The sequence below is a fragment of the Nannobrachium achirus genome (assembly GCF_963921795.1).
Source record: "Nannobrachium achirus genome assembly, chromosome: 11".
NCBI classification, from domain to species: domain Eukaryota; kingdom Metazoa; phylum Chordata; class Actinopteri; order Myctophiformes; family Myctophidae; genus Nannobrachium; species Nannobrachium achirus.
The window spans coordinates 16,481,902-16,494,386 of NC_137820.1; the positions used below are offsets into that span (position 1 = coordinate 16,481,902).

A 12,485-nucleotide genomic window follows, 5' to 3' on the forward strand; every position below is an offset into this window, starting at 1 on the left:
ACTATTCATTTACTGAATGTCTGCATGCTGACATCCCTGATACTAAACAGTGTTGCCACCATGGTAACAATGCCCAACTGAAATCACTGACTAACATCACTACAGTGCCCAAATTCGGAGATGACATCACAGACTGGCCTGGACACAGAACACCATATATGGGCATAAAAGAGTGCCTGCCAGACAGACGGATATTGCACAACTGGACATCGATGGTGACTGTTCTGCCCAACGGGCACCGTTCTGGGTTCTCCAACATTACTTCTGAGACTCCTACATTCAATCCCTCATCGCACACCCCTGTATCTGGGTCCAAATTGAGGCGCACGGCGCAAACTCGCAAAGAGGTTGTATTTACACTCTGAATTAGTCATGGGTGGGTTTCATGTTAAATCCACTTATAGTCACCCATTCCAGAGATTTAAATAGAAGGTTGGAGGAGACACAAACACATTTTCTGCTGAGGAAAACTGCATTCAACCATCTATGGGAGCAGGATTAATAATGTGATGTCAGGAGACGCGGGGTAAGCAAAAGCTTCACTAGGAAAGCAGAGGTGGACCAATGCAGTGGCTGTGCTGCTGTGCTCAGACTCACCATATCCTAATGTCTCCTTATGTCCAAGAGACATAGTGTATGTGGTATCTTGACATATCAACTAAATAATACTCGTTCTCAAATATATATATTGTACTGCATTTTAAAGCACAACATGATCGAAGCGGATTGCGTTTTATGCACCCTCGTAGCCCTGAATTAGATACTGCAACTGGTACATAGACACATAAAGAAAAAAATAAATCCTTTAAATAACTCCTTTCAACCTGATATTGGCTAGTGATAGCAGTGTCTTTCTTAGACAACTGATTATTTGATGGTGAGAGATTAATAACTTGTGGCAAAGCCAAGATACAGCATACTGCTCATTGAGTTACAAGTCTTAAAGGTGATACACCATGAAAATTCACTTTTCCTATTTTAAAACCTTTTTTTGGGGTCCCACTAGCACCTTCTATCCTCACAAAGTCCCATTTCAGACCGTTGTGTCTTTCTCTGGTTTTGGGAGGGTGGAGGTTAAAAGCATCCCACAGGTTCTCAAAACAGGCTGTCCAGATTTCTTTTTAGTTTTTTGTTTTTTTCAAAAATATTTTTTTTTTAGATCAGCTATTTTCACTATTTTAAATCATTTTTAAAATGATAAATACAAAACGAACGGTTTGGGACAAACAAGTTCCCCCCCCCCCCGACAACAACGATATGCACATCACTTGCAGTTAGATATGTACGGTATATGCACATTACCTGCACACTTCTGGAGCTGCTGCATATTGACCAGTTAAGGTACCTGTCCTTAACCTGTACCTGTTCTTATTATATTATAATTTCTCTTACTATATATATAATTAGATTTAGGATTTTTTAACAATATTTTGCTGCTTGTACTTGTATGAGTTAGTGACAAATAAACCTTCTTGATTGGATGCAGCATTCCTTCTTTGGCTTGACTTTTCCTCTCGCTTTTGTTTCATTTTCTCATTAAGACCAGCCTATATCTGGTCTAGACATAGGATCCATTACGCGTGCCGTGCACGCACACGCACACGCACACGCACACACACACACACACACACACACACACACACACACACACACACACGGTCGTAATGCAGTTTATTACAAATGCTCCATCGTTACCTAGGACACCAGCCCTGCTTTGGTAACGATGGCAACTGTCAATAAAAGGGAGGAAAACACAGCCAACAAATGTACTGATGAAATCAATAGTGTGAGGTTGGGTCCATATTGCAGGTAGATCAATCACACACCTTAACACCCATTTAGGCCTAGAATTATTGAATGCTTTAACCAGTAGTAATAGTAGTCTCTCAAGAACAGACTAACTGAGCTCCATTTAAGTGAAAAGGACATTTTCTTTGACGATGGCTGGCCAGATTGCTGACATAGAAACATAGGTTTTTAAAAAGAATCTTAGAAGGATTCAAAAGACACTCATAGAATCGGGTCAAAATTCGCATTTTCACGATTTTTCAAAAATAGCAGATCTACTAGCTCGCAGCGCGGCACTCGGTGCCGTGCTGTGAGCTTGTATATCTGCTATTTTTCAATAGTTAAAAAATAAATATATGATACACAATAATTCCCCGCTATGGGAGGGAGTGTACCCGTTCTAAATGGGTTCAACAGAAGGACTCAATTTGATAATCTGTCTGAAAATGTACACAGGATTATCTAACATAAACAAAATACAAAGATGCAATATGACTATGTCCTTGTACGTCATACTGCTATATACAGTTCAGAATAGTCTTGACTCACAAGTTACAACGTCCTTCATAAAACAGCAGAGATCAGTCCCCCAGGACACAGATCAGATCAGATAAACCAGGTTCAAATCTTTGGCTTAGTGGCTCCTTTAAATGGATTAAATAAGAAACAACAACGTTTAAGGTCTATCAGTCTTTGTGCTTGTCTAATCATGTGGCAGTAATGGGCTAATTAACCTTTTCACTCACAATCTGTAAATTTTACTGCAAATTAAAGGCAAACACAGTTCCCAATCGTTTTAGCCAGGCTGACTGGTTAAAACACAATAGTGCATTTTTACCAATTGTCTTGTGTAACACATGTGTTTGCAGGGTAGGAGTGTGTTCTGTACTAACATGTGAGCTGTTGCAAAATACAACTTTAGATTTGATTTTAGGCACTTAACTCTTCTTGTGCCGATCCCGAACTAGTTCGGCTTTATTTCGGCCTTTTTATCGTCCGGGGGGCCGATCCCGAACTAGTTCGGGATATTATATAAAATTATTTAAACACCCAGAAGCCTTACCGAAGCACCGAGCTAAATTTTCGGCCGCGATTTGTTTACATCGGCCCGCGAGAGCGTCGCGCCGCCGATATTTGCCGTCCACTCCAATGCAATCCAGGATCTTTGGAGCTAATTTTCTCTGTTCTATGCCTATCCATGAGGTGCGCAAGGTTTAATCACGGCTAAATCGAAAATTGGGCTTTTAAAATGAGTGGTAGCCAATAGCTAACTTCAAGCTAACTTCATCCTGTTCCTGTTCATGACACAAAGGAAAGTGTTCACGCGTGTCATGGCTGCGCACGGCTTGTGCATATACAGCGTATGTCTATGGTGGATTCTCTGGCCACTGGGCGCCCTCTAGTGGAGATTCCGGGCACTGGATGAGTTAAAGCTATAAGTAAATACAGCTAGAAGTGGGATGATCATTCAGCCTAATGCTGTACATCCCACTTCATCTGTATGTATTTCTGTCGATTAAACCGCCACAACAATCATTAGACCTTGTTTGAGCCTATAAAACTAGTTAGTTGATTGGTCTTACAGTTTTGCAGACGAATGAAGGAGGACAGATACACACACTCACTCAAGATTTCACACATTTCCTTAACTAAAGGAAGCACCAGCACATCATTAGAATATTTTAGTAAAGCTCCCAAATCTTAAGGGGACATTGAAATTGGTGTGCTGTCCACATTAACACGTCTCTTAGCTGCCAGCTTAGCTGCCAGATAATGTCTCGTGTTTGAACTAGGATTTCAAAGGCACACGATATTCTCAGTATCGCCTTTCCCCTCTTGGTGTGCCAATCACGTGTGACAATTCTTGTCATGAATGGAAAGAATCCAAACTGTTTAAGTATTTTGTGTAGTCATTTGTGTTCTGCATTAAACAGCCCTCAAGGGGACCCACTTACTTCAGTGCTATTCTGGTCTGTGCTTTTAAGCAGCCATGATTTATTAAACCTTTGACTTTAAATGTAAAAAAAACACCTAATATATTTATATACAGATCACATTCTGTTCTATGAGGATGCCAATTATATCTTCCCAAAAGCCTGTAATATATTATTATCCTATAATTATAATTATCCTTGATGAATTAAACTCTACGTTTGGCATAATGTACCTTATATATCATATTTTAGCACTTGGTCGTGCAGAGAATATTAGCTCCAGAGTCAGCAGTCAGTAGAAACAGCAAGCTCTCATTTAGTTGAGGCCTCCTATAAATTGTATAGGACCAGAACCACCTTGTTAACATTATCATGACAGTAATAATGTCTGTACTAAATTTAAGGGGCTTTTTAAAATCCTTTAAGATAACCGTGTAATTTATTAGTAATTATATCCGCAAGCCCAACAGTCCAGGAGGCGGGACGACAATTAAATGGACCCTCATGTAAATAAATATACAAATATCAATAAAAATTAGTCCGCAAAGTTATTTCAAAGATAATCACTTACATGCCAGCTATCAGCAGCAAGGACAAGATCAATGACAGGTTAACATTTTAAACATTAGGTAATGAGCGTGGCTGTTTTATTTTGGATATCAAAAGGCTATGAACTGCCAATATAATGCTACAGATGCAGTTTCAAATGCTGTTAGGTGCCATTTCTAGAGATGCTATCAAACTAAGCTGCTTTGTGATAACATGAATAGCTCACACTGTCATCTGGCCCCTCAGGTAAATAGGTTTCCTCAAATAGCCCTGCTCTCTAAGGTGAGATGAGCACATTAGAAACACAATCATAATCATCATCACACCAGTGTCCTAACAATCAGCCTCCTCTCCTTGCTTTGCTGAACTTGGGCGACGATGCACACAATTTTGAACTCTTACTCTCTCTTTCTTTCTTTCTCACTCTCTCTCGGGCCATGAGTGTTTAGAGCCATCATAGACAATTGTGTGTGGATCCATGATGCAGAGCATATTAGAATTGCATTCGGGATCCATTTGCACCCAGGCGCATGCTCAGCTCACCTATCGCTGTCATGGGACATTAGCACAGAGGGCAGATTGGGGCGATGGTTTGAGGAGATGGGTCTGCAGAGACCATTGAGTCTGTACAGATACAGGATCTCCCTTCGCCAGTTTGTGTTCAACTGTCTTTGTCTGTTAAACCAGGGGTCTTCAACGTTTTCAGGCCAAGGACCCCTTAGTTGAGAGAGAGATGAAGCAGGGACCCCCAAAACCTGTTCATAGATTCTATATAGTGTCATGAATTTTGGATTCATTTCTATTAGTGTTTTCAGATATTTAACCACTTGAACTGTCAATACTTAATAAACTTGATCTTTCACTCTGTGCTTAGTCTGCTCTTTTTCCCCAATACACCAAACTTCTTTGCCAAAAATAGCCGCTCTACAAGCTCGACTCACAACGCCTCGTTGTGAGCTTGTATATCTGCTATTTTTGGCTAAAGTTATCAGAATAAGGACACTAGGGTTCAAGTTGTTAACCTCTTAAGCCCCAGGGGGGTCCAGGGGAAAAATCCGCCTAAAATGTATGCCCAAATTGGAACAGTTGTGGACACAAAACTACCATGATTGTGGCTACTCTTGACTCACCAAATGTCAGCTAACCCCTGAAAATTCACAAATGCAGTGTAAAACATCACATTTCTCTGACCAAATTGTCCTGCTGTGATCATTTACCAAGGAAAAGATGATTGAAAAAGACCTCCGCCTATGGAAATGTTGCCTTCTGAATAGTGAATGAGCCTCAAGACCTCATTTAAAACATATATAGTGAATAGAAAAATTGTTCACCAAGGTGTCACCAATTGATAGGCAAAATTGTATTAATATATTGCAAACCATGTAAACTCTACAGATGTTTTAGTGAGAGTAGTGCTGTAATATTTGTAATGTTAAAGTATAGGGTGAAAAATGATAAAAACGAGTAACAATAAGTAGTAATAATACTGTAATAGGAGTAATGTATGGATGAAAAGTACAATGGCAGCTGATTACTATGCTGTAGGACCACTGTAACAATAATCAACAAAGAAATTGTAGTTTGATTTGGTCTCTATTGATTTATTGACATTTATTGACAGCTGTTCAGAGGTCAACACCTTTTGCCCCCGCCGGCGGGGGCAATGGGGCTCATATAAAAAAGGAGAAAATGTTTCTATCACACAAAGATTTGGAGGACCCCCTATAGTAACTCTGGGGACCCCCTAGAGCACTATCTGGAGCAGGTCTTTTACTACAGTACATAGCTAGATATTTTAGAAATAGGCTGCATGCACAAACACATACAGTGTGGACATTGTCAGTGTTCTAAACAAAGAGAGAGAGGATTAACAGACAAACGGATCAATGCCAGCCGATCTGCATCACCTCTTGATGATGCAGATTATGAAGCGTGCCGATCAATAGCATTCGTCCGTGTCCTTCCTTGATGTGAATTTTCCACAGTCAAGGCTCTGTTAGTCTCTCCTCTTCTGCTCCGCCTTTCACACTGCCTTTCTCTCTCTCTCTCTCTCTCTCTCTCTCTCTCCCTCTTAGCCCTCTGGCTGCAGTAAGACACTGTTGATAATCTACAGCAACCGCTAGAGTGATGAATACACAGAGAGAGAGAGAGAGAGAGAGAGAGAGAGAGAGAGAGAGAGAGAGAGAGAGAGAGAGAGAGAGAGAGAGAGATGAGGAAAGAGGGAGCGCAAGGTGAGCAAGAAGGGGAGAGAATAGTGACGTGCAAATGAATAGGAGAGTACGATTTATTGTTGCAGAGATTATTTCTAAGGCAGGTTTGCTTTGGTGGGGAGAAAAAGAAAAGGTCTCAAGACAATTTGAATAGACTGATAAATTGGTGTATAATACAATCAGACTGATGCAACTGCCAATGTCTCAGTCAACACGTGCCAAGGAAATTGCCTTACAGTCGACTGGCGATATTCGGCCAATCAGATTCAACTATGCAAATCCTTAGTTGGGAACATACCTAGTCTGCCCATGTGACATCAAGTGCCATTCGTAGCGTTCTTGTGTGGATGCCATCCAGCGTCTTTTCCTGCTGTACTGTGTGCTTCCATGTCTCTGCCCCTTACAGCAGTACTGATGCAGTGTTGTTTTTGACAGCACATTTTGATTTAGTTTTAGTCATAGTCTTTTGAATAAAATGTCATTTAGTTTTAGTCATAATTTAGTCACCTGAAAAGTATTAGTTTTAGTCTAATTTTAGTCAACTAAATATAAGATTTTAGGCGACTAAATCTACAGTTGATTTAGTCAACTGAAATGTATTTTGGCAGGCCTTGATGGCATCGTAATGACTGATTTTCCACTTGGTTGTGTGCTGAAAATAGCCGATCTACAAGCTCGTAGATCGAGCTTGTAGATCGGCTATTTTCAGCACGCAACACCTGTGAGCAACCAAACATAAAACGACTCTCTTCTACACTAGTCTCTCCCTAACGTTTTAGTCTAGTTTTTATTTTGTTGACGAAATTGTCTTAGTTTTTGTCATCACAGCTTAGTTTTTATTTCCTTTTTATTTAGTTTTCGTCAGTGAAAAAAACGCAGTCGACAATTTTTTTTTGTCATAGTTTTAGTCGACAAAATCAACACTGTACTGATAGAACCGCCGCCTCTTGTGGTCACATCTCCCATGTCAAATTTCCATATTCCTCATCCAAAGTAGCAATGGTTATGTCCATTGTCTGTCTGCTATAAAGATAGTTGCTATGCTTTCCGAATCTGTTTGTGTGTGCTTGTGTATGTGAGTGATTGAGGTTAGGAATGAGACGGGGAGGTAAGCTACTGTAGATTCCCAGAAGACTCACCATCTTTATTTCCACATGGGAAGAAAGATTACAGCGAGAGATAGGGTTGAGTTTGTAGAGTCTGGCGGTCCTGTTCCATCTCCCTGTTGTCAAGTGGTAGTGTTTTTGTTTCTTTGGGGATCCAATCAACATGTTTTTTTCTATTTCGTATCATAATTAATTATTATTTGGTGTCAAACTTTGGTTTTCAGGCTTATGTCACAGACTGACTTCTTGTTGTACCTGCTTATTATAACCTAGTGAATCTTTATAAGCCATACTATATTTAGCTTTGGCATTATATTTGCTGGTCTGGCTTTTGGAATTCATTGTTGGTTATTCTTGGATCATTGCTGCTTTTGTCATGTTGTTGCAATAACGTTGAATGTCTTGTGATGAGCCAGTGTTAATTTGTGTCTGTTTATACAGTAGCACTTTTACGATTTTTTCCTTTTAAATGTAACGGAGTAAAAGTAAAAGTTCAGGGTTGAAAAAATATAAATAAAAGTACAAATTCTCAAAATTTGTACTTAAGTACAGTAACGAAGTACTTGTACTTCGTTACTTTACAACACTGTTTGGGTCAGAGACTTTACAAGGGAATATTTCACCACAGAGTGGCGCTGCAGCCAGTGAGAGCACTGAGAAGTGGGCTTGTTGTCATTCATAACTGCATGTGCGATTCCAAATAACGCGTCTGGCTCACAGGCTCAGAATGATATTATACGCCGTCAGGTGTTGTCGATAAAGATGATGAGAGACAAGCCCATCCCCCACAAGCCACTGCTCAAAGCATGCAGCGCCACTCTGTGGTGAAATAGTATATTCTCTTGGCTATTTTATGACACAAATAATGTTCGATTGAATGCTTTATTAAAAAGGTTGCATAGGAAAAGGTACAGGACAGTAGTAGAGTTCAGTGATACAAGGTCAACTAAAAAGATAAAGACCACAGGAAAGCTTTTGGGCTGGTTTACACTGGGGTACCTATCAATTCCTAGACACAGGGGCGGAGCGTCCGGGTAAGCTGGGTAAGCGGCCGCATATAGGCCCGCGAACCGCGGGGGCCCGGCCGTCAGCCTCCGACTGACTGTCAGTCTCAGTCCAAATGACCGTCAATCTGCTGAGCCTGACTGTCCCCCTCCCTCGCAATTGGGTCCCCTTTCTGTATCGCGCTGCCTCTGTTACACCTATTTCCTGTTTATATTAACCTGGGTAAAATGTCGCACATTGGGAAGTAAAGGGGGACACACACTTTATTGTGAAGGACAACAGGAAGAGCAGACAGATGTCATGGCTTGATTGGCTTCTATTCACAGACAGACAATATGTTGTTTACGTTCAGTGAGAAGTAGTGGCTGCAGTGGAACCGCGCCCTTTCAAAACCTTTTGTAATTTGTATCAATTAAAATATACCACAGACACTTTCAAACGAGACAGGCAGAGGCAGCAATGCACAACACAAGCAAGCAATTAAGGCATTAATCATGACGGTGGATATTGAACAATTATGCCAGCGAGGAAACTATACAATGATTATCATCAAGGATACTTTCTGATTCTGGAACTGGAACAACTAATCTGTGAGTATTATTGCCTGCAGGTCAACTGTTAGGACTTCTCTCTTCTCTATCGTGCAGCACTGCAGCTGAAAGCCTGTATCAACAGAATAATGTGCGTTTTGGTTGCATAAGATGTGATGCACAATTGCTGTGTGCTTGTGTGCATACTATTGTGGCTATGTGTGCCAGTCAGATAGGTCTGTAGCCTAACTGTTTTGTGTAGCTGTATTCATGTATAAAAATATATGGCATGAAGGCATAAAGAGCTTGACATAGCGCGGCGGCGGCGGCTGCGGCGGCGGGGGGAGGGGGGGGTTGGCGTGAGACGGCTAAGGGGGCCCGAGCATTGTGGCTCGCATACCGGCCCGGTTCTGACTTGTTCCGCCACTGCCTAGACAGAATAATAAAATACATTAGGCTATTGTGCAAATTGTATCATCATAAGACAGTCTGAAAACGAAAAAATAAGAAACAATAAGTATTGTATTTACAGTGAAAAGTCAGGGCCGGAGGTAAGGCTAATTGTCTAGTTTTGAGTTGCAGCAACCTGTTTAACCTGACCTTTATCAGTGCTTTTATCGTGTGCATTAATAATACTAGCCCTTACCCGTTCAAAGATATGAGCTCCGAAATTATGTGCAGTGTGTGGGTTATGGGATGTGCACTGTGCACACAGTATATGAGGGATGGAAAGTAACTTTAACTGGTGCTTGCATGATAATATGTAGGAGCATCAATGTAAGAAATACCAGTTTGGTTTAATGGCTACAGAGATACTGTGTACCGATCTGCATGATGTTTGGACACACACACACACACACACACACACACACACACACACACACACACACACACACACACACACACACACAGAGCTGGTTAAACATTTTGCCTCAAGCTAGATGCAGAATAGATGTGCCTCATGCTAGATGCAGAATAGATAGTAGATACACCATAAAAATGCTAATATACAGCATATGATTTGTGAAAGTGACAAACGGGCTTCACAGTTATGTCAGGTGTGTTCATATGCTTATGGTGATGCGATTTCAGATCAATTGCTCCAGCCACTGAGGAGAAATTCAGACAGACAGACACTCAGACAGACATTCGCAAAATTATAGTATAGATATGCATTTCTATTTCATTTAACTCATTGAGTGCCTATCCCGAACTAGTTCGGCTTTATTATCGCATCCCAGAGTGCCAATCCCGAACTAATTCGGCTTTTTAATAAAAAAAAAAAGAAAAAAAGATTTTTTTTTCAACATTTTTTTTTTGTCCTCTGTTTACAGAGGACGATATTTGCCGATATTTGCTGATATTTACCATCCACTCCAATGCAATCCAGGATCTTTAGAGCTAATTTTCTCTGTTTTTTCTCCCATGAATGAGGTGTGCAAGGTTTAATCATGGCTAAGTTGACGAAAATCTAAATCTAAAATGCTTGGTAGCCAATAGCTAACTTCAAGCTAACTTCATCCTCTTCCTGTACATGCACACAGGAAAGTGTTCTGGCAAGTCATGGCTCCAGGGCTTGGGCATGCATTACCAGCATATCTCTATTATTCTCTGGTCACTGGGCGCCCTCTAGTGGTGATAGGCTGGCATTAAATGAGTTAATGTATAGAAATGATGGATTAGTCAATTTGCCAAATAGTTTTAAAACAAGATATCGTATGGATATAGGTTCTATATATACATATATATAGGGCCTAACATGTGAAAGCAGAGATTACTCACTTTTACCAGACATGGCAACCACTGGTTGCCCTGCCAACAGTGGAGCATTTTGATTGGCTAGAGGAAAGGCCTCACCTCATTGGCTCTCTGCCGATCACGTGATTATTGGCCGTTTCCTCACTGCTTGCAAGATAACTATAAAGAAGGTAGAGTCGCCAAAATGGCTGGGCATCCGCCATTGACGCTCATGGGAGCCAAAACTGGGACCGGAAGTTGTGTGAACTGCAATGGAGTCCATGGCAGAAGGATGACAGCCAGCTGGACCATGCTTGTGAATAAATTATTTCTGAACGTTTATCTCCTTTGTCAGTTAATCGGTCCAGGAATATAAAAGAATGCATATCACAGGTTGTTTTCCAATCAATTGTTTTTTTATGTGCACACTGTATAATTTTATTGAGGCATCTAAACAGCGTCATCCTCCGTCATGTATCGTTTCTGGAAGTGTTGCCAGGTTCTGAGAAATAAGCAACCAGGCCTAGGAAAACAAGACCAAAATAACCAACTAGGGCCAGGCAGGTACTAGGCTTTTATGAGCACTTTATACTGCTGTATTGAAAATAACCATCAACAAGCTATAGATCTGCTAAGACTTTGATAACTTGTCAAATGCGACATTCTGCATAATGAGCACTTTCTATATTGGTACTTTAATTCTATTTTAATATCATTCATTTTTAATTCCTGAGTTTAACTTGTGAGATTATTTCTAAATTGCTGTATTGATTGATTACTTACAGTTTGCAGAGACAGGTACAGAGAAGTCGGCTACAGTACAGTACAAGTTCTGCTAAAATTATTTTTCCAAAAAAGTATATGGGGTCCTTTGTACTCAATTGATCAAAACATTGATAATATTGATGATACTTTTACTCAAGTAAAAAACGTTGGTAGCCTACCACCACCACCACTTAGAAACACTGGTTAAAACAATAAAAAACCCATTCCCTTGTTACTGCTCCATCGGTCTCTTTCAATGTTATGAGATACATAAAGTGGCTTAAAATAAGACAAAAAGCTTACTAGGATCTCCTTTTAGTTGACCTTGTACCAATGATTAGGCTACAAGTAGGCCTACTGTCATAAAACTGTACGTTTTCCAGGCTTCTAATACATTCTTCAATCAAAAAGGAAAAAATAAATAAAAAATACCGGTAAGCAACTTGTTCACTTTAGAACAGATTGAACATTCGTAAGCTATATGTATATTCATGTATAACATCGTGTTTCATATGTAACATATTCATACTTTTATTTTAAACATGAATACATAGGCATACCTTATTGAGAACAATGTCAATAATACTATCAACAATGTCAATTGTGCACAGTAAGCATGTTTTATTTTTAACATAAATGTGGAAAATGTTTTAAAAGATATTTGAAGATAAATGGACATTTATTTATTCATGCTCATCAATCAAGCAATAATTTCGCGGACCCCCTGCAGTACCCCCCCCCCCCCCCCCCCCCACACACACACCCCACACACGATCCCAAGACGCCACCTGCAACAACCAATATTTACAAGCAACTTCACAGACAAATAAGTCCAAAGTCGCTTATAATAAGCACACATGG

General features: G+C 40.3%; 1 protein-coding gene across 5 annotated transcripts in view; it reads right to left on the reverse strand.

Annotated features, from left to right (window-relative positions):
• shank3a (SH3 and multiple ankyrin repeat domains 3a) overlaps positions 1-12,485 on the reverse strand; it is a 453,580-nt gene that overhangs the window by 154,775 nt on the left and 286,320 nt on the right. The window lies entirely within an intron of this gene.